Raw genomic sequence first — 22,241 nt, 5'->3', positions numbered from 1 at the left:
GTAAGAACCTCAGGACTTTGCCTTAATATTTTTAGACACCTCCAGTGCTGGGTGGGTCTGTCTTCCTTAGCGAGCAAATCATAGTTCAAATATAGCTGGGGAGTGAACTGGGTACTCTCAGGGTGCTGCTCCCAGCTTGGTAGGCTATCAGAGTTTCTCTAAAGAGAGCTTAGCAAATTAAGTCCTGCTCTTCCCAGCAATTGCAGACATGAACTTGCATGAGACAAAATAATGATGGTTATTATTTATATGGGGCTCAGAAGCATACCAGGTGCCCTCTAGAACAATTTAAGACATGACACAGTGAGTGTGAGTAGCAAACAATAGCGTGGGAATTGAGGGTTGAAAGAGGAAGAGTTCCATAATGAAATCCCATGGTTACTTAGTTTTGGTATCAGCCAATTGCTTGTATATTACCTACCTCTTAGAATTAGAGCTAAGTAGGAGCAATGGGCAGAGTCATACTCTGTGGTTTAAACACTGAGTTCAATGGGACTATTCCTATGAATAAAATGACTAATGTGAGCAAATATTTCCAGGATAGGCCCTTGAACTGTAAGTGTGCACAAAGCACTTGACGTGTTTATTACACCACCAAGTTCCAGGCTGGAAAACATTTATTTCTACTTGAACTTTCCAGTGTTATCCTAAGGGAGACCCTTTACAAACAAGTACTGGGTTCATATGGGTCATTTACACTTGTTTTAAATCCTTTCACCCAGGATCACAGCATAGGGGCTCCAGTCATTTCCTGGTTTATCTGTATTCCGCTCTTAAGTTCTACCACATCTGTCTGCAAAATTTTAGGCACAGAATGCAAGCCCATTGTCCACAGAAACACTAAAATCTAGCCTGTTAGTAAATGAATTTGAACTCAGTGGGACTCTTCACATGAGTAACATCATTCAGATGCACAGATGTTTGCAGGATGAGGTCCTCGATGAAAACCCTTTAGCCTTGGCAACCACCATGTTTTTTTCTCCTTATCAAATCTCAATAGTCCTTCATTACTGAAAACTGTGTTTTCTGTAACCCTAACTAAAGATTAACGATTGTTAATGTCATGAACATTAAAAAAATGGGTGCAAAAACTATGAGTCATATTGTAAATCTTCTCACTGTGTTTATTTATTTATAGACATTTCTATGGTGCTTATTACCAGAGTAACTGTTTTCTAACCTGACTTAGCCTGTCATCTTTTTCTCGATATATTTTTTAAAAGGGCTCTAACAAATTATCTTCTCTTCTTATGTTTAGTTTGATTAAAAGTGCTGCTTTTATGTATTGCAGAATAATAAGTGTTATGCCATGATCACTTGTGGTGATTATCGGCTGTATCAGGGATGGGCAAACTTTTTGGCCTGAGGGCCACATCAGGTTTCCAACAGTGCAGCACGCTGAAGCTACAGGGGGGAGGGGCCAGGGGCTAGCCTCCTGGGCCAGGAGCTCAGGGGTCGGGCAGGAGGGTCCTGAGGGCCGGATGTGGCCGCGGGCCGTAGTTTTACCACCTCTGGGCTACATGATGCTGTGATTATAGGCTATCAAGATGCCCCAAATAATTATCTTTATATTGAACAAAGTCAAATGAAAATGTGAGTCAGAAACACACCATTAGAGGGATATAGCATTAATGTAAATGAGTCACCCAATGGGCTTTTATATGGTATTTTACACGCTATGAAGGAAAGGCCTCGGAAGGCCTTGCATGCAGTTCAACCGAGCAAGAGGTAGGATTCAAAGAACACCACATCCTGGCTCTGCACCGCATGTTTGTGGATGGGCACTGTGCCTAGATCACATGGTAGGATTAAGGTTGGCTTGATGAGAGTGAAGCCTAGTGGAATGACTACACTGCAATTAAATAGCTCTGCAACCCAAATCAGCTGGCAGGCGCCACCCATGGGTGTCTAATTGCAGTGTAGCTATATCCTTACTGACTTGGAAGGGAGAATGCTATCTCCCTCCCAACCTCATGGACCTCACTAACACACAGCATAGTACCCAGGTTGTGCACTTGGCCAAGAGGATTTGGGCATTCTCCCCCCCCCCATACGGAAAAAGACTACTTAATTGCCCCCTCTAATCCCATCCAGTTCATCATAAAAACTACCCAAATGAGTAAGCGTATATTGATGTTTAAAATCATGTCAGGTAGAGGAATGATGAAGGCAGAGGCACTTTGTCTAGATACTGAGAGGGAAACTGAGCCACTTTTTCTCAGCCCAACCGTTTACAGAATGTCAAAGCTAAGAAGCATTTGTCACCATGAATAAACTGTGAAAGGCTATTGATTTATTATTTTTAATTATGTCTCTTTCTCAAGACTAGTGCTGGAAATAGTGATCTCGCAGTGTGAGATCCCAAATACAGAGGGTGAAATCCTGGCCCAATTGTAATCACTGGTGAAACACCTATTGACTTCAATAAGGGCCAGGATTTCACCCAGAGTCTGCGAAGTAGTTTCCAACATGCTTAAACATAGGGACCTTGGAACTGCCATATGGATCAGATCTAGGATCCATCTAGTCCAATGCCTAACAGCAGATGTTTCAGAAGGTGTAAAAACCTTATTTCAAGCAAATGTGGGATAATCTGCCCCCCTGCCCCCACAGTCTAGGTCTCATCCTTATCTCTAAGGGTATGTCTACACAGCAGCTGAGAGAGTGCTTTGCAGCCTGTGTAGACAGACATGCACTAGTCCTGCTCAGGTTAGCATGCTAAAAATACCAATGTAGCTGCAGCAGTGGTATGGCTTAGCCACCCAAGTACATAACCCCTGAACAGGCTGGTACTTGGGTGACAAGCCAGAGCTGTCACTTGTGCTGCTACAGTCATTCTGATAGGTTTAACATACTAGCTCGAGCAGAGGTAGTGCATGTCTCTTTACCCAGGCTGGGAAGCACGCTCCCAGCTGCTGTGTAAACATACTCTAAAAGTCAGAAATTGCTTAAGCCCTGAACCATGAGGTTTAATATGCCTTCCAAATTTTTTATTATCACTGATTATGATAACTCCGTCTATTGTTATTCATACATATGTCCAGTCATTTGCTAAGTTCTTGGCCTCAGAAACATTCTGCATCTTGTTGTGTGAAAAAATATTTCCTTTGATCAGCTTTGAATTTACAACCTTTTAATTTAATTGAGTGCCCCTCTTGCTGAAGTCACTTGGTTAAGGGATTCCTCGGATACAGCCACCTTCATAAAGAACTGACTTTAATATTCAAATTGCTCTAAAACCCTAATCTGCCTTTTAGCATAAACATTTTATTTTTTCTCACTTATTTTGCAAAACGTGATGATAACAGGCGATCATTTTTATATAAAGATTCAGCAGTATTTGCTTGAACTGTAATATATAAATCTGGGTGTTTCTATGAAAATAAGCATATAAATAATTATTTATTATCTGAATAAATATTTGTAGTGGACCAGAAATGGGTAAGGAGCATTCCTGTAACCCAGGCCTGATAGATATGATTTGCTTTGTTCTATTAGACTTATATGTTAACTAACAGTTGTTAACTATTTGTGGGCTTACCTTGTTCTTTCATTGTTTTGTGTATTTTGTTATGGTTGTGTTTTTGTGGCTGCCTTTTAACTATAAAACAGAGGAAAAAATAATATTGTCAAATATTGTATGATGTCCCTCAGCAATTTGGTTTGTAGGAAATGTATGGAAAAGCCATACAAATAGAGTTTTAAAATAAATCATAGGTACATGTGCAAATATAGGCCCTGATTCAGGGAAGGATGCTTAAGTGCTTTCCTGAATAGAGCCGTATTGACTAAGAGTCAAAAGGGCCTACTTCACTTAGACAATTAAAATAGGATTTAGGGTCCTAAGGTACTTTTGAAAATGAGTCACTTAGATGCTTTTGAAATTTGATATGATGTGCTTATTAATTATGTTATGCTATGGGCTTGTCTACACTTGAAATGTTGCAGATGCACCACTGTAAGGTTGAGAGATATAACTAGGTCAATCTAATTTGTAAGGGCATGTCTACACTTGCCACTTAAAACACAAAATGTCCCTTTTTTGTGCAAAAACCATGGAAGCATCTACACCTGTGAATGACTTTTTGTGGTGAAACTCTGAAGTTTCATAAGCACAGCACATGCTGTTAACACTTCCTTTCCCAAGTACAGCAGCAAAGTTTGATGATTTTCATTTGAAACTCAGCAGCCAGGTGTTTGGCCTCCATGCTCCACATCTGAGTAAACCTTTTGCTCTTCCCCTCACAAATGTTATGTAAAGTACAGAACGCCGCAATAACCATGGGAATATTTTCCTCACTCTTTTCCAGTACTGTATAAACATCTCCAGCACACTTTTAAACAGCCAAATGCACATTCAACAGCCATTCTGCACCTACTCAGCCTGTTGTTGAAACATTCCTTACTGACATCTAGGTTTCCAGTATATGGCTTCATGAGCCATGGCATCAACGGGTAAGCTGGGTCTCCCAGGATCACAATGGGCATTTCCACTTCCCCGATGGTGATCTGCTGATCTGGAAAGAAAGTCCATGCTTGCAGCTTTCTGTACAGGCCAGTGTTTTTAAAGATACGTGCGTCATGTACCCTTCCGGACCATCCAGCGTTAATGTCAGTGAAACGCCCACGGTGATCCACTAGTGCCTGCAAAACCATGTAGAAGTATCCCTTTCAATTTACGTACTCAGTGCCAAGGTGGGCCGGGGCAACTATAGGGATGTGCGTTCCATCTACAGCCCCACCACAATTAGGAAAGCCAATTTCTGCAAAGCCATCCAAAATGTCACGCACATTACCAAGAGTCATGGTCTTGCACAGTAGGTTGCAATTAATGGCCTTGCACACTTGAGTTACCATGGCACCAATGGTCGATTTCCCCATTCAAACCGGTTCGCAACCGACCAATAGCTGTCTGGAGTTGCCAGCTTCCACAATGCAATTGCCACATGCTTCTCTACAGCGAGTGCAGCTCTCAGTCTGGTGTCCTGGCAACGCAGAGCTGGGGAAAGCTCAGCACACAGTTCCATGAAGGTGGCTCTCTACGTCCAAAAGTTTTGAAGCCACTGGTCATCATTCCAGACATGCATAACGATACGATCCCACCACTCTGAGCTAGTTTCCCTAGCCCCAAAACACCATTCCACAGTGCTCAGCTCCTCAGTTGCCAAAAGCAATCGAACGTTACTTATTTCCATTTCAGGCAGCTCATCGGGCATCTCTGACTGAAGTTCTCTTTGCAAGTTTAAGAACAGCTGCACTGCGACGCACGATGTGCAAGTGACAGCTATCGGAGTAGAGGACAGCAATGCAGGATCCATTCCTGCTTGTAGATGTGTAAGGGAAAGCCACCAGACAGCAGGGGGTGTTAAAAAATGCCGCAGAAGAAACCAGGAAGTAATGGGGCTGCTGGGACATGAAGCAGTGCAGCACCGGGCACTGAGCAGGGACCAGAATGCCTTCTGCTCACCCCCCCCCCCACTTCCCACAAGACCTAGCGAGAGAGCTGCACTGTGGGACAGCTGGCCTCCAGTGCTGCTCTCATCCAGGATGGAAGTGCTGCTAGTGTAAACACTCTCTGACGCCTGAGGAATTAAGTGAGTACACAAACCAGCGCTTTACGTTCACTGGTTCCCTATCACCGGTGAAACTTACAGCGCAAAAACTCTGCAAGTGTGGACATACCCTAAATGTAAACCAGGCTCTCTTCTGGAATAAGAATGCCTTTTTCCAGTTTAGTTTATATTCATTTCCAAATAACATAAATTAAACCAAAAAAACTCCCTTATACTGGAATAAGAGTGACCACAGAGGGGATTATGTCAGTATAACTATAGAGGTATCAATTCACTCCTTAGCTTTTACCAGTATAACTTTCTGGAGTAGACAATGCCTAAGGCTACGTCTACGCTGCAGCCACTACAGCAGCACAACTACCGCACTGCAGCTGTGCTGCTATAGCACCGTGGATGTGTCAGGAATCAGGGCCTGCAGCAGAGCTAGTCTACAGGCAGCCTCATTAGTACAGCTGGCCAGCAGCAAACAGCTGCTTGATTAGCCACAACACCTGACTGGCTGCGGAGGCCAGCATCAGGCTCTTAGGTCAGCAGTAGCACCAGCTTGCTGGCTTCTCAGTGGTCATGCCCAGCACTTTGCTTGCTCCTGCTGCTCAGGCCTTGCCTCTATCCTGCCCCTGCCTTGAACCCCTCTTTGCCTGATACTCTGCTAGCCCCCAGGGGTGGCAGGTTTGTAGAAATGTTGATGGTGCCCAGAGCCCACCCCCCCAAACTCTATCCTCTGCACCTGCCTAAGGCTCTGGGAATTTGGTTTGGAGGAGGTTTGGGTTGCAGGCCCTGGGCTGGGGCTGGGGATTGGGGTGCAGGATCTGGGAGGGAATTTGGGTATGGAAGGGGTGAGAGGTTGGGCTCTGGGAGGGAGTTTGGGTGCTGAGTGCAAGCTCTGGGCTGGGGCAGGAGTGCAGGAGGAGGGGTTGAGGGGTGCAGGCTCTGGGATGGAGTTTGGGTGCAGGAGGTGGTGTGTGTGGATGGGGTGCAGGCTTGGGGCAGGGGTGGGGTGCAGGAAGGGGTGAGGGGTGCAGGTTCTGGGAGGGAGTTTAGGGGCAGTAGGTGGTGTGTGGGGAGGGAGTGCAGGCTCTGGGCTGGGGCAGGGGATGGTGAGGGGTGCAGGCTCCAGGCTGAGGCAGGGGTGCAGGAGGAGGGGATGAAGGAAGCAGACTCTAGGATGGAGTTTGGGTGCAGGCTCTGGGCTGGGGATTTGGGGATGGGAGGGGGGTTTGGGGGCAGGAGGTGGTGTGTGTGGAGGGGGTGCAGGCTCTGGGCTGGGGCAGGGGGTAGGGTGCAGGCTTGGGGGTTGGGTGCAGGCTCTGAGAGGGAGTTTGGGGGCAGGAAGGGGTGTGTGGGAAAGGGGTGGGGGTGCAGGCTCTGGGCTGGGGGTGCAGGCTCTGGAGGGAGTTGGGGGGTGGGAAAGGGGTGAGAGTACAGGCTCTGGGAGAGGTGGAGGGGTGCAGTGCTTACCTAGGGCCTCCTAGGCAGGGTAGGCTGGGGGTCTCTGCATGCTGCTACCCCCCAGGCAGGGCCTTCGCAGCTTCCTATTGGCCGCAGGGGCACTTGGGGCAGGGGCAGGAGCAGCGCATGTTGACACAGACCCACCCGGCCCAGAGGCTGCAGGGATGGGCCAGCAGCCACTTGGAGTGAGCAGTGGGAAGCTGCTCAGCTTTGCTAGGGTAGGTGGGGGCCCTGGGCCATTTTAAATCGCCCAGGGGACCCATGAGGGTATGGGAGAGACCCGGCCTCAAACATTGCTGGAGCTGGGCCCAGGCCAGGAATATTCCTGGTGCTCAGTCACCACTGGCCCATAGAACTCACCGCCCATAAGTTGCTCCAGTTCCTGCCCTCTGGTTTGTTCCTTGGCTCTGGCTCCTACTTACGGGCTTTGGCTCAGCCCTCCGCACTGGTATCTAGCTCCTGCCTTCCGGTTTGAGCCTTTGCTTTGGTTCCCGACTCTGACCCTGACCCTAGCCATAAGGCCTGATGCCTGGTCCCATCATTAGGCCTGATGCCCAGTCTGACCACTAGGCTTGACTGCCGTCATCCCTGTCAGCTGACAAGATGCTTCCGACAACAACAGAAGGGGTATTTCTGAGGTAGGCCTAGTCTAGGATAGGAATTTATTTCAGTATAGCTATGCCTCTTGGTGGTGTGAAAGATCCACACCCCTGGGAGACGCAGCTATATTGACCTAATCCTTATTATAGACCGGCACTAGGCTGATGGAAGAATTCTTCTTCTGTCCACCTAGCTACTGCCTCTCGGGGAGGTGGATTACCTAGGCCGACAGGAGGAGCCCTCCCCGTTGCGCTGCTGCAGCATTTTAAGTGTAGATGAGTGTGTAATTATTCCATGTCTTTGGGAAGCAGTAGCTAGGTTGATGGAACAATTCTTCCATCAATGTAGCTGCATCTACACTGGGCATTAGGTCAATCTAACTACTGTGCCCAGGGTGTGAAATTTTAGCTAGGTCAATCTACTTTTAAAGCGTAGACCAGGCCTAAATCGTGGTCAATCATAGATTAGGATTGGAAGAGACCTCAAGTCTAATCCAACCCCCTGCTCAAAGCAGGACCAGCCTCAACTAAAGTCAATGGGACTCGGGCCTTGTCTACACAGGAACTCTTCCCCTACCCCCAGGATAAGCCAAGATGTAAATTTAAACCAGTATCATCATATTTGTATAGCCCACCATGTGGCCACTCTTATTCTGGTTTCTTATTATACTGGGAAGTTTTTAATATGAACTGAAAAAAACCCAAAACTATACTTATGCCAGAGTCAGACTATCATCTACCTGGGGTGTTAGGCTCATATAACTATACCGATATAATATAAAGTAGAGACACTTTATTGTGTAGACCAGTCCTTAGCGAGTGTAGCTGTTACAGCAGCACAGCAACAACACTGCTATAGGGTGGTAGTGCAGATACTCCACCTCTCCAAGAGGTGGTAGCTTGGTTGACAGAAGAATCCTTCCATTGACCCAGCTGTGCCTACATGTAAGGGGACTGTTGCCCCCTTAATAACATTCAGTGGGGATGTTTTGGTTGGCTAGCTCCCAGTACTAAGGGGAAGGGTCTATGGGAAACTAGGACCCTAAGATGGATAGTCCCTGGGAACAATGGGGAGAGGCCAATGCTCCAGGTCAGCCTGAATGACAGGGTGGGCAGGCTAATCAGAGAGTCAGGAGGCCAGGGAGGTCCTGTCCTCTGTGTGAGCTGGAATTGCCTGGGTCAGACAGAGTGGGGCTGAGCTAAGGAGAAAGCAGGGGTGCAAGCAGAGCTGTGCCAGATCCAGAGAGAGCAGACCCTGTCCTGGGAGCAGTGCTACAGCCCCAAAGCCAGAGGCACAGCCCAGAGAGAGCAGACTTGCCCAGGGAGAAGAGCTGCAGCAACCAGAGCCAGAGGGGCCAGAAAAGCAGCCCACAAATCAGGTCGGTGCTGGGAGCAGAGTCACAGAAGCAGTCTGCAGAGCAGACCTGTCCTAGGAGCAAAGCTGTAGCAACCAGAGGCAGAGGGGCCAAAGAAGCAGCCCAGGGAGCTGGAGGCAGAGCAGCAGCAGCAGTGCAGAGACAGGGTGGTGGAGCTGGGGCTAGAGCAGTCCAGAGCTGGGTGTAGTGAGCAGTTGGGAAGAGTGAGGGGGACCCTGGGCAGTGGGCCCAGCACAGGGAGACGCCTCAGCCAAGAGGCTGTGCAGGCCAGGTTTGGATCGTACCCCCAACAGGGCGGGGGCGACACTGGGAAGAAGGGTCCTACCACTTAGAGCCTGAGAGCATGTGGCCACCACCAGAGCAAGTGTCCAACCCACAGCATCCCTGCAGCGCAGCCAGGGCCTGAGAAGGCGGCCTGGGACTTACAAGGAACAGACTGTGAACTGCCCTGACATTCCAGAGACACTGTTTGTGATGTTCCCTGCCACAGAGCGGATTGATGTGTTTCCTTTAACCTTTCCCATTTTTCCTTATTCTTTTTAAAATTAATTGTTGATTAAATAACTTGCATTTGCTTTAACTTGTATGTAAGAGAAGTGCCCAGTGCAGAGAGAGTACCCTGGAGTGGGGACACCCTAGCCCCTGTCCTAGGTGACCACAGCAGGGTTGGGGGTCGAGCCCCCCAGGAATCCTGGGCCCAGCCTTGTTGGGGCACGAGGACTCTGCCAGACAGGAGAGTGGTAGGGGAGTCCTCAAGGGCAGGGAGGCCACTAGGTAAAGGAAGTGGGAGCGAGGACTCAGATCCTTTCGCTAGCCCACTTCACCGGGTAGTACAGAAGCCAGGAAAGTTCCCCACAATAGCGGGACTATTCCCCCGCTTACATACACAAGGGGTTAAGATGACCTAACTACAATGCTCAAGTTGTGAAATTTTTCACATCCCTGAGCAATGTAGCTAGGTCAGACCTAAGTTTTAGGTGTAGGCCACGCCCGAGACTCCAAAGTTACTCAATCACTTTTTAAAATGTTACCCGTAATTGAACAATATATAAAACTGATACAGGTACCAGATATTTAACTAATCAAGCATGGTTTCTGGGAAAACTGTAGTGCTGGTAGCCACCTGCTGATGAGTAGATCTTGGTTTTGTCTGTGACTGACCATAGTTCCATATATTACATTTCTATTGGTTTCCCAAACTATTGGGTCAAATTCTGACCTCATTTAACCCCTGTGGAACTCTATTCCCTGAGAAAATTAGCTCCTACTCTTACATTTGTTGGCTCTGTTTGAGTCAGTTTAAGGAGCTGCATGTTGCTTATTATCAATCGGCTACTGATTGTTGCTATCTATCTATAGTTAAACATTTGCTGAATGAGACCTATAACTCATTTAATAAATGACTAATTAGCCACATTGGGGATAAAGGAGTGTTTACTTTTCTCACCAGAGTCAGTGTAATTCATAAGGGGACATTTCATGTCAGTAGATGTTTCTGATTTTGGAAAAGAGGAAGGAAATAGGGATGAAGTCTTTGCACTAAAAAAAATCTGCAGCGAGGAGCTTGCTGTGGTGTGCAGGCTGGCAACTTGGAAATGCTGCAAGTCATAAACTCTGAAGCAGCAGCCCAGACAGTGAATCCTGCCCTCTCTTCCACAGCTGCAGAAGACCCTGGCTGCCTGTATTCAGTAAGCAGGGGGGAGGTTAGAGTAACTGCAGGTTTATATATCCTAAGCATTGTGTAACACAATTTTATGGAGAGGGTGTGCTCCCATGAAGGGTGATTGTGTAGAAGGGCTTAGTGTATTTGTGATGCTGAAGGCCAGATTCCACTTGCAATCACAGCTGGCTTTAAAAAGAACTCCGCTTCCATTTAGGCACCAAAATAAATGGTGAGATTTTCAAAAAAGCATTGGTGCCATCTTTCAATGGTTTGTGTACTGCGCGCTCTGCCTCTTCCATCTACAGGAATGGATCCCGCACAGTATGCTACTCTCTCTGACTAACACATCACGAGTGGCAGCGGAATGGGTGTTGGAGACTTCTGAAAATCTGGCTCCAACTGTGGGTGCTGAGTACTTGTAAACCTGGCCCAGCATGGCTACCAGCCATTTATCTCCATGGAAGGAAGACACAACAGCTGAAGAGTTTGCAGCAACCTTGTGGTTGCAGTAGTGGCTGTGGACCAATTCTGTTGCTGTTCCACAATCTGAATGGGGAACTATTCCTTCTCCTGTTGGCCATCACATATGTTCACAGCACACAGCTTGTTTACTTGGGCTAAGGATATGGTCTGAGACAGGTAAGGAGCTCACGGATTGTAAAAGATAATGTATTGGTGAGTTTAAAACAATGTGCATTTGATAAATATATTACATTTGATTCTGGCTTTGCTTACCCCAGTGTAAATTGGGAGTCACTCTATTGCAGTCAGTGGAATTAGTGGTGTAAAACTGACAAGTGAAAGAAAATCAAACCCATTATTTACAGATGGATTCTGAAATCTCATGAATAAGTAAGATGGAAGTAATTGAAAACAGATTTAAGTGTTTTAGTCACAAAACCTCCATCAATGAATGAGCTACTGCGGAGTTCCTCATTCTCAGAACTCTTTGTTTTTCTTTAGAAAGTCTGGGTGAATTTTGGGTCAATGCCTCAGCCTCATCTAACCACACTAGTTCTTTTAATACCATGAGACCAGCTTACATGCCCACATTGCAGCATCAGAACCCATCCCACTATGAATGACACAGTGATGAATACAGGTTTCAGAGTAGCAGCCGTGTTAGTCTGTATTCGCAAAAAGAAAAGGAGTACTTGTGGCACCTTAGAGACTAACAAATTCATTCATTCATCATTCATTCATTAGAGCACTTCATCGATGAAGTGAGCTGTAGCTCATGAAAACTTATGCTCTAATAAATTTGTTAGTCTCTAAGGTGCCACAAGTACTCCTTTTCTTTTTAGTGATGATTACAGCTTGCCTTTGAGCCAGGTCCCTGTGTTTTCCAGCTCCACCCAGGGATCTAGCAGGATGCTGGGTGCTGCCCTTTCAATTAGAAACTTCCAATAAATTGTATTTGAATTAATATTTAATATTTTAAAGTTCTATATAAAGTTAAAGTTAATATCCTGTACTGTCAGGATTTTGCACAGGTATCTGAACTGTTAGATTTGTTAATAATCTCACAATGCAGAGAGTTAGCATGGTCTAGTGATCTGGGCTTGGGATGAGATTAGGAACTCCTGAGATCTGATCCCATTTCTGCCACTGACTTGCTATGGGTCCCACCCGAAGCCCATTGAAGTCAATGGAAGTTTTTTCCATTGACTTCAATAGGCTTAGGATCAGGCCCTGAGTGACTGTGACCAAATGTTGCTGGTGTCATTCCAATGAAGTCAGTGGGGTTACACCATGGATTAATTTGGTCCAGATTGGTTATTCTTTCTCACCTGAAAAAAGGGGGTAACTGGACTTGCTTGCCTCGTAACAGTGTTGTGGTTCAATAATTTATGTTCTAAAGATGTAAGGCGCTATGGGATGGAGCATTGGACTGGGACTCGGGGGACCTGGATTCTTCCCCCGCACTGCTACTGGCCTCCTGGGTGACTTTGACAGGTCATGTTTCCTTTCTTTGCTTCAGTTTTCCCACTGTAAAAATGGGGATAATGATACTGACGTGCTTTGAGATCTACTGATGAAAATAGCTATGTAGAAGCTAGATATTATTTAATTGGTTATTATTTAGAAAGGGCATATAAATACATTAAAGTGTGCATTTCTAAAGCAATGTAAGGGCAGAGGCAGACTAAAGATGCATTTATATTCATATAAATAACATGGCCCTGTTCATTCCTGGCTTAACTCCACTGGTTTTCATGGAATTATTCTGGTGATGAATTAGGCCCATTGTTTGCTTGTAAAAACTGTCACATGTGACTTTACAGAAATGGGGTTCCCATTCCAATGGTTCAGAAAGCATAGAGATAAAGGTGGGGTCAGCTACAGCCTCATCTCCGCCCTGAAGAAGAGAAACTGAAGCAGAGGGGAATAAAATAAATAAATATATAATACATGTGCCAAGCTGTCCTGCAGTGGCTCAAGAACATGAGTACCAACCTCAGGACAGACTGCTATGAACCAAAGTGCAAATGAGTTTCAATCTTAAGGTTGAAACGTAATAGAAAGTTCTATCATAAGCAAGCTCTTTAGGGTTCACCTGGGCTAAACAGCAAGGGACCTCTTGCTTGTGCTTATAAAACTTGCCCCCCCCATAGTCCAAGCAGCACAAAAATGCAGTTCCTTTTTGTTAGAGACTTCTCTTCCCCACTTCTGCTTAGAGCTGCAAACTCAGCTGATGGGAGGAAATCACTTGCAAGACCCATCTTCAGGAGAAGAAAGGGGAGTAAACAACAAAGTATTTTGTCCTCTTTAATGTTCCATTCTAGTCCGTCTGGTGTCAATGGGCCTTCCTTGTACCTCAGGAATACCTTCTGTGGGAGATCAGCATTTCACACTAGTTAATTTCTCTCTCCTGTCTGGTAATTTACACAGGCCAGGGCTACACTACCTCTCGTGGAGGTGGTTTTATTATGTTGACAAGAGCTCTCTCCTAGAGGCATAGAGAGGCTACACAAGCAATCTTATAGCAGCACAGCAGAATGGCACAGCTATACAGCTGTAAGCTCGCTACTGTAGACGTGGCTACAGTTATAGAGGCCTACAATGCGAATGTTCAAATATTACCTTACAAAGAAGGGACTGAGATGTTATAAGTGAGATTAATGCATGCAGCAATGCACAAGTATTCAGTAAAACCTAAACACTAAATACATTCTTATAATCCTAATACCTACTTTAACAATAGTAACACACAGGTTACTTATTCCAGCTATATATTTGTCTGTGTTCAACTCTGATATGGGGACCTTGGCATGAGCTAGTACCTGGTCTGCCAGCATCATAACATGTTTATCATGTGTCAATCAGCACATGTAAAAGACACTTTGTTAATCATACAAAACACAGGTAAAACAAAAATCATAGGTAACAGGCTGAACCAATGTCAGGTAAAGAACCTAAAACCCCATTTAAAGGGTTCAGTTAAAGTTGAGTCACTTGAAAAACTCCAGTCTTCTCCAACCCACCCAAAAGCCTTGGCAGCTAGATAGGACCTGAGTTTGTTAAGGGCACACAAAAGCCTAACAGACTAGGAAAGAATAGCTGTACGTAGATGAAGTGTGGTCTGTTCTCCCTTGGAACCAATTATAAGACAAATCCTCAGGAAAGTCGTGGTTTACTTATGAAGAGGGTTCTTAGTTCTGGTTCGGAGGTTTGGTTCTCTTTTGGTTTTCCCCAATGTTCCATTGAGATGAGTAGAGTTTATGCCCTAGTGGGAACAAAGCGCGGAGGTTGCTCTCAAACTCCATGGATATGCACAGAGCTACTGAATATAGAAGGACTGTTATGTGGCAGTTCCTGAGCCTCTGCTTAGGCTCTGAGTCTTCTGCAGCTCTCCAACGGAGCCATGTTGCCAAGGAATCCAAGGCAGCAGTGTGAACTGGCCATTCATATTAACAGGTTGTTCACTCTGAAAGAAGACTCTGTACAGGAATTGGCGGTGGGGGGGTGGCCTTGCTACCGCAACCTCATCATGGCAGTGTCCTCTTCTCAAATGGATAACTTCTCCCTCCTCCAGGATGGACCATGGCCTGTTTAAACCTGTAAGCAGCAATCTGGGGAATTGAGAGGCCCCAGCCTGCTTAAAGAGGAGTGATGATACCCTCACCAAAGAGCGCTTTTGGATGCCCATTGCCACTACCCTTCCTAACAGAGGCAGGGCTATGGCATAAGGCAGGTCCACAGGGAACCTCCATTTAGGAATGTGCCTGTGGCCCTGGAATGACTAAAATTTGGCTCTGCTGCTTCTTGACCACACCCATCTGACTCCTCTCCATCTGTCGATCTTGAATCTAGTCTGCTCCCAAGCTAAAGGAGGAATAGTCTCTAAAATAGTCTTGTGGATAGGGAGGAAGCAGTAGATGTAATATATCTTGGCTTTAGTAAGGCTTTTGATACTTTCTCATAAACAAACTAGAGAAATATAGTCTAGACCTGTGTTCCCCAGTGACCAGTCTGTGGACCGGTCCCTATCCATGGTAGCCTCCTTGCTGGTCCCTGAGATTTCCCTGACACAGTTTAGGAAGGTAGCAAGCCAGTCCCTGGTATCTAAAATGTTGAGAAACACTGGTCTAAACAAAAATACTATAAGGTGTGTGCAAAACTGGCAGGAAAATCCATATTTGGTAGTTATCAATGGTTCACAATCAAACGGGAAGGGCTTATGAAATGGTCCTGAAGGGATCTTTTCTGTGTCAGGTTCTATTCAATATCTTCATAAACAATTTAGATAATGGCATAGAGAGTACATGGATGATACCAACATGGGAGGGGCGGTGAGTGCTTTGGAGGATAGGATTAGAATTCAAAATGATCTTGCCAAACTGGAGAAATGGTCTGAATTAAACAGGATGAAATTCAATAAGGACAAATGCAAAACGCTATATTTAGGAAGGAATAATCAACTGCACAAATACAAAATGGGAGATGACTGCCTAGGAAGGAGTACTGCAGAAAAATATCGGGGGGTTATAGCAGATCGCAAACTAAATATGAATCAACAAGTTTTTTGGATGTATTAGTAAGAGTATTGTAAGCAAGATATGAGAAGTAATTCTTCCACTCTACTCGGGAATGATAACACTTCAACTGGAGCATTGTGTCAGCTTCTGGGCACCACACTTCAGGAAAGGTGTGGACAAATTGGAGACATTCCAGAGGAAAGCAACAAAAATGATTAAAGGTCTAAAAAACATGACTTATGAGCATGGGTGGCCGATGGCCTGGCTGTTGAGGGAGGTTAGCCCCCGGCCCCTCCCCTTTTTCCCTCTTTCCCCCACAGGATCCCAGAGCACCCCCACTTTGGCCCCCGGCTTAAATTGCAGCAAGTGAGATTTAAGTTAGACCAGGGATGGCCAAACTTACTTACCGAGCCACATATGACAATCTTCAGACGTTCAAGAGCTAGGGCACACCTGCTGGGGCTTTTGCCCTCAGGGCTTGAGCCCTGCTCCTGCTGAAGCCACAAGCCCCGGGAGGCATGCTCCATGGGGATGAAGCTCTGAGCACCCTCCCCACTGGGCAGAAGCCCCAAACCCACCACTCCACTGCAAAGCAGAGGTCCTGAGCTTCCTCCCCCCCCCCAAATCTGGTAGTTGGAGACTGTGTGGTGAGCATGGGGGACTCTGCAAGCCGTGCTTTAACTGTAAAAGAGCAGCATGTGGCTCGTGAGTCACAGTTTGGCCACCCCTCGGCTAGACGTTTGGAAAAAGTTCCTAATTGTCAGGGTAGTTAAGCATTTGAACAAATTACCTAGGGAGACTGTGGAATTTCCATCACTGCAGGTTTTTAAAGAACAGGTAAAACAAATACCTGCCAGGGATGGTCTAGCTAATTCTTAATCCTGTCACCATAGACTAGATGACCTATCAAGGTCCCTTCCACTTCCACATTTATTTGATTCTAAGAGGTGGCTGACTTACCCTTCTGTCATAAATATAAAGGGAAGGGTAACCACCTTTCTGTATACAGTGCTGTAAAATCCCTCCTGGCCAGAGGCAAAACCCTTTCATCTGTAAAACCCCTCACTGGCACCTGACCGAAAATGACCAATGAAGGGATAAGATACTTTCAAATCTGGGGGGCGGGGACAAAGAGTCTGTGTGTGTTGCTTTTGCAGGGAACAGATCAGGAATGCAGCCTTCTAACTCCTGTTAAGTTAGTAAGTAACCTAGCTAGAAAATGCGTTAGATTTCCTTTTGTTTAATGGCTGGTAAAATAAGCTGTTCTGGAGGGAATGTATATTCCTGTTTTTGTGTCTTTTTGTAACTTAAGGTTTTGCCTAGAGGGATTCTCTATGTTTTGAATCTGATTACCCTGTAAGGTATTTACCATCCTGATTTTACAGAGGTGATTCTTTTACCTTTTCTTTAATTAAAATTCTTCTTTTAAGAACCTGATTGATTTTTCATTGTTCTTAAGATCCGAGGGTTTGGGTCTGTGTTTACCTGTATGAATTGGTGAGGATTATTATCAAGCCTTCCCCAGGAAAGGGGGTATAATGCTTGGGGGGATATTTTGGGGGAAGACGTCTCCAAGTGGTCTCTTTTCCCTGTTCTTTGTTTAAAACGCTTGGTGGTGGCAGCATACGGTTCAAGGACAAGGCAAAGTTTGTACCTTGGGGAAGTTTTTAACCTAAGCTGGTAAGAATAAACTTAGGGGGTCTTTCATGCAGGTCCCCACATCTGTACCCTAGAGTTCAGAGTGGGGAAGGAACCTTGACGCCTTCCTTTCTGAGAGACAAGGTGGATGAGGTAGTATCTTTTATTGGATCAGCTTCTGTTGGTGAAAGCTCTTCTTCAGCTCCGTGTACCTTGAAAGCTTGTTTCTTTCACCAACAGAAGTTGGTCCAATAAAAAATATTACCTCACCCATCTTGTCTCTCTAATATTCTGGGACCGACATGACTACCACTGTGCAAACTACCTACCTTTCTGCACAGGCCAGGGGAGAGCTATGCATTGATCTGGAGTCTAATGGGCCCCAGTATAGTAAGTTTTGTTTTTTACTGACCCACACAAAAGTTGGAGGGGGGATGGTAATTCATCCTGCCCCCCTATTTTCCCTCTTTTTTTTTTTTAAGAAAAGGAGAAATGTATATTTAAACAGCATGCTTTTTAGAACAGAACAGTAATTCTCCATAAGGTGTAATACTGAGTGGGATGGATATTTTTTAATTATCAGCATTTTTAAATTTAATTTTTATTCTAGTTAATGTCTAACAAACTGTTTTTATATCTATCTTTTTAGTGGAGGGTAGGGTGTGCTGAGGAAAGATTCTGAATCTCTTAAATACAGCAATTAAGGAAATAAATAATTATACTGCTACTGCTAAACAGGTGCTAGGCTCCTCCCAAAATAGAAATAAGAAATTATCCCTGTCCTATGGAGTTTACAAATTAAGATCCAGATTCCTCAATTCTGTTCTAGTCTACTCTATATAAATTCTTATGTCCCCCTCATCACTGTAGTAGCTGAGTAACATCACACATGATGTAGTGAGGGGCAAACAATATAGTAGAAAGGAAGTGGTGTAGGAAAGACCGAGAGTAACACTGCCTGGTTTTTAAATAAATATAGGATTTTCACAGACGTACTCTCCATTTCTAGTGTTCTCCGTACGGTATGTGAGTTGTGTGTAAACCCTACATGTCAAAGATCAGGAGTACTTGTGGCACCTTAGAGACTAACAAATTTATTAGAGCATAAGCTTTCGTGAGCTACAGCTCACTTCATCGGATGCATCTAATAAATTCGTTAGTCTCTAAGGTGCCACAAGTACTCCTTTTCTTTTTGCGAATACAGACTAACATGGCTGCTACTCTGAAACATGTCAAAGATCATAATTCTTAGTACTGAGCATCCCTGATGCTAGTGTTTATATTACACAAACTTTCATTGAGCAAATGATGCAAAATTCAGAACTTAATATTTTCTTTACATACCACATATACAGAGCAAGCCTTCTGCCTTTACTACTTATCTTTAAAATAATGTGTTTCAACTCAAAATGAACAGAAATCTGTCCAAAAATAAATAAAATAAAAACTGTGGTTATACAAGCTATTTTTTTCTAATCAAAAATAGAAGACAGGATACTAAAGACATGACTGTGGTGGAAGCATTAGGCTATTGTCATATTTTGGGGAGATGTCTGGTGATTCTGAAGTACATATCAGGAGGAAAATGTACGTTCATATGTCTCTGAAAAGCTCTTCTGACTAATTCAGGACAGGGTCCTGCTAAGAGTTACTACTGCATGGATTTTTATCCTGAGTGTAGACTTACTGAATTCATTAATGACAGGTTTCAGAGTAGCAGCCGTGTTAGTCTGTATTCGCAAAAAGAAAAGGAGTACCCGTGGCACCTTAGAGACTAACAAATTTATTAGAGCATAAGCTTTCGTGAGCTACAGCTCACTTCATCGGATGCATTTGGTGGAAAAAGCAGAGGAGAGATTTATATACACACACACACACAGAGAACATGAAACAATGGGTTTATCATACACACTGTAAGGAGAGTGATCACTTAAGATAAGCCATCACCAGCAGCGGGGGGGGGGGGGGGGGGGGGGGGGAGGGGACGGACTGCTGGTGATGGCTTATCTTAAGTGATCACTCTCCTTACAGTGTGTATGATAAACCCATTGTTTCATGTTCTGTGTGTGTGTGTGTGTGTGTGTGTGTATATAAATCTCTCCTCTGCTTTTTCCACCAAATGCATCCGATAAAGTGAGCTGTAGCTCACGAAAGCTTATGCTCTAATAAATTTGTTAGTCTCTAAGGTGCCACGGGTACTCCTTTTCTGAATTCATTAAATTATGGTGAAACCATGTGAAGGAATAAAGACGTATGCACACCTAACTGTTGGTAGGTAGGATCATAAAACACTGGACTTTTTTTTTTTAAACCTTCAGAATTAGCTTAGATTAAAGATTAAAAATTTCAGTTACATGTGGGGAACGTCCATACTAGTACATAGTGTTAAGAACCTTGAGTTAATTGGCAATCAATTAATACCGGGTAAAAAGTCTAGTGAATACAAGGCCTATAATTGTAAACTCTGTGGCACTGGGACCATACCTTTCTTTGCTATGTACAGTGCCATGCACACAAATAGCATTTAAGAAATATTAATAAATAGGCAGAAATAATTAAGTTTCCTAATATAAATCTGTTTTTCAACTACTTTAGCTGGGAAATATTTCTCTAGTAACCCTACATATAGAAAGCTGAGTAATCTGAGCTTTAAAGTATGGTGGAACTCTGAAAAGTAACTCTTTAAAAATGGCATAATGCAGATCCCATCTTTATCATCTCTTAGAAGTTTCTATATCACATTAGTATGGCATAATATTTTTTTCTATAGTATCACCAGCTTATCCTGGGATTCAAACATCAAGATAACTTCTCTTTCATATTCATTATAACCAAATTAGGTATATTCAAGCGTAGGTAAAGTGAAATTTGTGTGTACCTGTAAAATATACCTTAGGAGAGTATTCTGAGCGTCTACAGACATGAATGTTTGAAAGGCTAGAAAAATGCTAGACCACTAGACCAAAGTGCAACAGAAGCTGAAATGGTGAGCTAATAAGGATGTGGTTTGTTCTATAGAAGGACATGAAAAGGTAGGTGGACAGAAAAGTGGGCTGGCTGAATGTAACAAGGTAACGAAAAGGAGTTATAATGTAGCAAAAGGAAATGGCTGAGACCTAAATAAGTGAAAAAGAATGCGAATTGGAGAAAATAGATATAGAAGAAACAATATAACTGAAGAGACTTCTATTGAGCTTATTGTACTTAGTTTTTAAGGATGTTAAGCTCTCTTTGGTTTTTATCAAGAGAGATGGAGGGAGAGAAAGCAATCATTTTAAAGGTGTTACAGTTTATTCTGATACCTCCCACAGTTCTCAGCGCAGTAATCATCTCACATCATCTGAAGGACAGCTGTGTGTGGCTTGAAAACTTGTTTCTTTCACCAACAAAAGTTGGTTCCATAAATATTACCTCACCCACCTTGTCTCCTACTAAACCAGAAACAGAATATTTGACTAAAACCAAAAGGCTATCTGAGGTCTAGTGAGTTAACACGAGTTATGTCTTAAGTGTTCCAGTTAACTTCATCCGCTTCATAACTTCATCTGCTTCAAAAACTTCATTGTTTTCACACACAAAAACCTGTCACTAGTTTGTAGTGGTGGCAATAACAGGAGTTGGCTGGTATGTTGGGGCGGGGTGGGGGGGTTTATAGGGCACGCCTCAAGTGAGCCTCCCTCAAGAGACACTTACTCCAATTTTTTGTAGTATGGATTGAAGCTCATGCCATAACAATCAAGGGTTGCTATTACTCCAGTGTCTTTCCAGAACCCTCACACACATACCTGCCACCCCAGAGCCTTTACAGAGAATGGAGGTAAAGAAAAAGTTGTGGTGAAAGAGGAAAGGATTTGGATACTTCTGTTTTAGTTATAGTGGGGTGGTATCACCAGTAGAGTTAAATTTGAGACTAACTTATTTTTTTAACATAGGATTTTTCTAAGTGCTCTAAAATTGACCTCCTTTCTTTGTGTTGCAGTAGCACCTAGGAGCCCCAGTCATGGACCAGGATGCCACTTTGCTAGGCACTGTACAAACAGAACAAAACGTTAGTCCCTGTCCCAAACAAATTACAACCTAAGTATAAAAGTTGGTCTACGCTGGGAATTTACATTGGCACAGCTATGTCTATCAGGGGTGTGAAAAATCCACATTGGCACAGCTATGTCTATCGGGGGTGTGAAAAATCCACGCCTCTAAGAGATGTAGCTATGCCAACCTGCCCTGGTATAGATCATGAATTCTTCCATTGACCTAGCTACCACCTCTCAGGGAGGTGATTTACCCAAACCGTGCTGCTGTAGTGTTTTAAGTGTAAACATACCCTAAGACCCTGTCTACACTAGCACTTATGTCAGCAAAACTTTTCTCACTCGTGGATGTGGGAGAAAAAACAAAAACAAACCCTAAGCGAGATAAGTTTTGCCTGATAAATGCTCGTGTGCACCATGCTATGTTGGCAGGAGACACTCTCCCACCAACATAGCTATTGCTGCTCGTTGAACTGGTTTTATTATGTCGAAGAGAGAGCTTTGTCCTGTCTGCATAATGCAGCTACATGAGCGATCTTACAGCAGCACGCTGTATTGGTACAGCTGTGCCACTGTCAGCTTGTAAGTGTAGACATGACCTAAGAGAAGAGACAACAAATGGATAAAGACAATCTGAGAGTGAGTACAAGTAAACAGTAAGACAGTATTAGTCAGCGTGATAGGCAGAAATCTCAGCAAGCCAACAGCCTTACCAATGTTAAGATTTTTGTAGGCATCATGGCAAAGGAGAGTTTTGAGGAGGGACTTGAAGGTGGATAATGAGGTGGCTTTGTGGCTGTTTACAGGGATCTCCTCCCAAGCATGGGGGCAGCAAAAAACTGCTTATTTGAAACAAGTGGGTGATGAAAGCTGGCATCATGGGCAGACTGTAGGCAGGAATAAACCTTACCTGGATGGCCTTAATAGGTAATG

This window comes from Dermochelys coriacea, chromosome 4, assembly GCF_009764565.3.
Source record: "Dermochelys coriacea isolate rDerCor1 chromosome 4, rDerCor1.pri.v4, whole genome shotgun sequence".
In the NCBI taxonomy this organism is placed as follows: Eukaryota; Metazoa; Chordata; order Testudines; family Dermochelyidae; genus Dermochelys; species Dermochelys coriacea.
The sequence above is the reverse complement of the archived record's forward strand: the minus strand, read 5'-3'. Positions refer to the sequence as shown.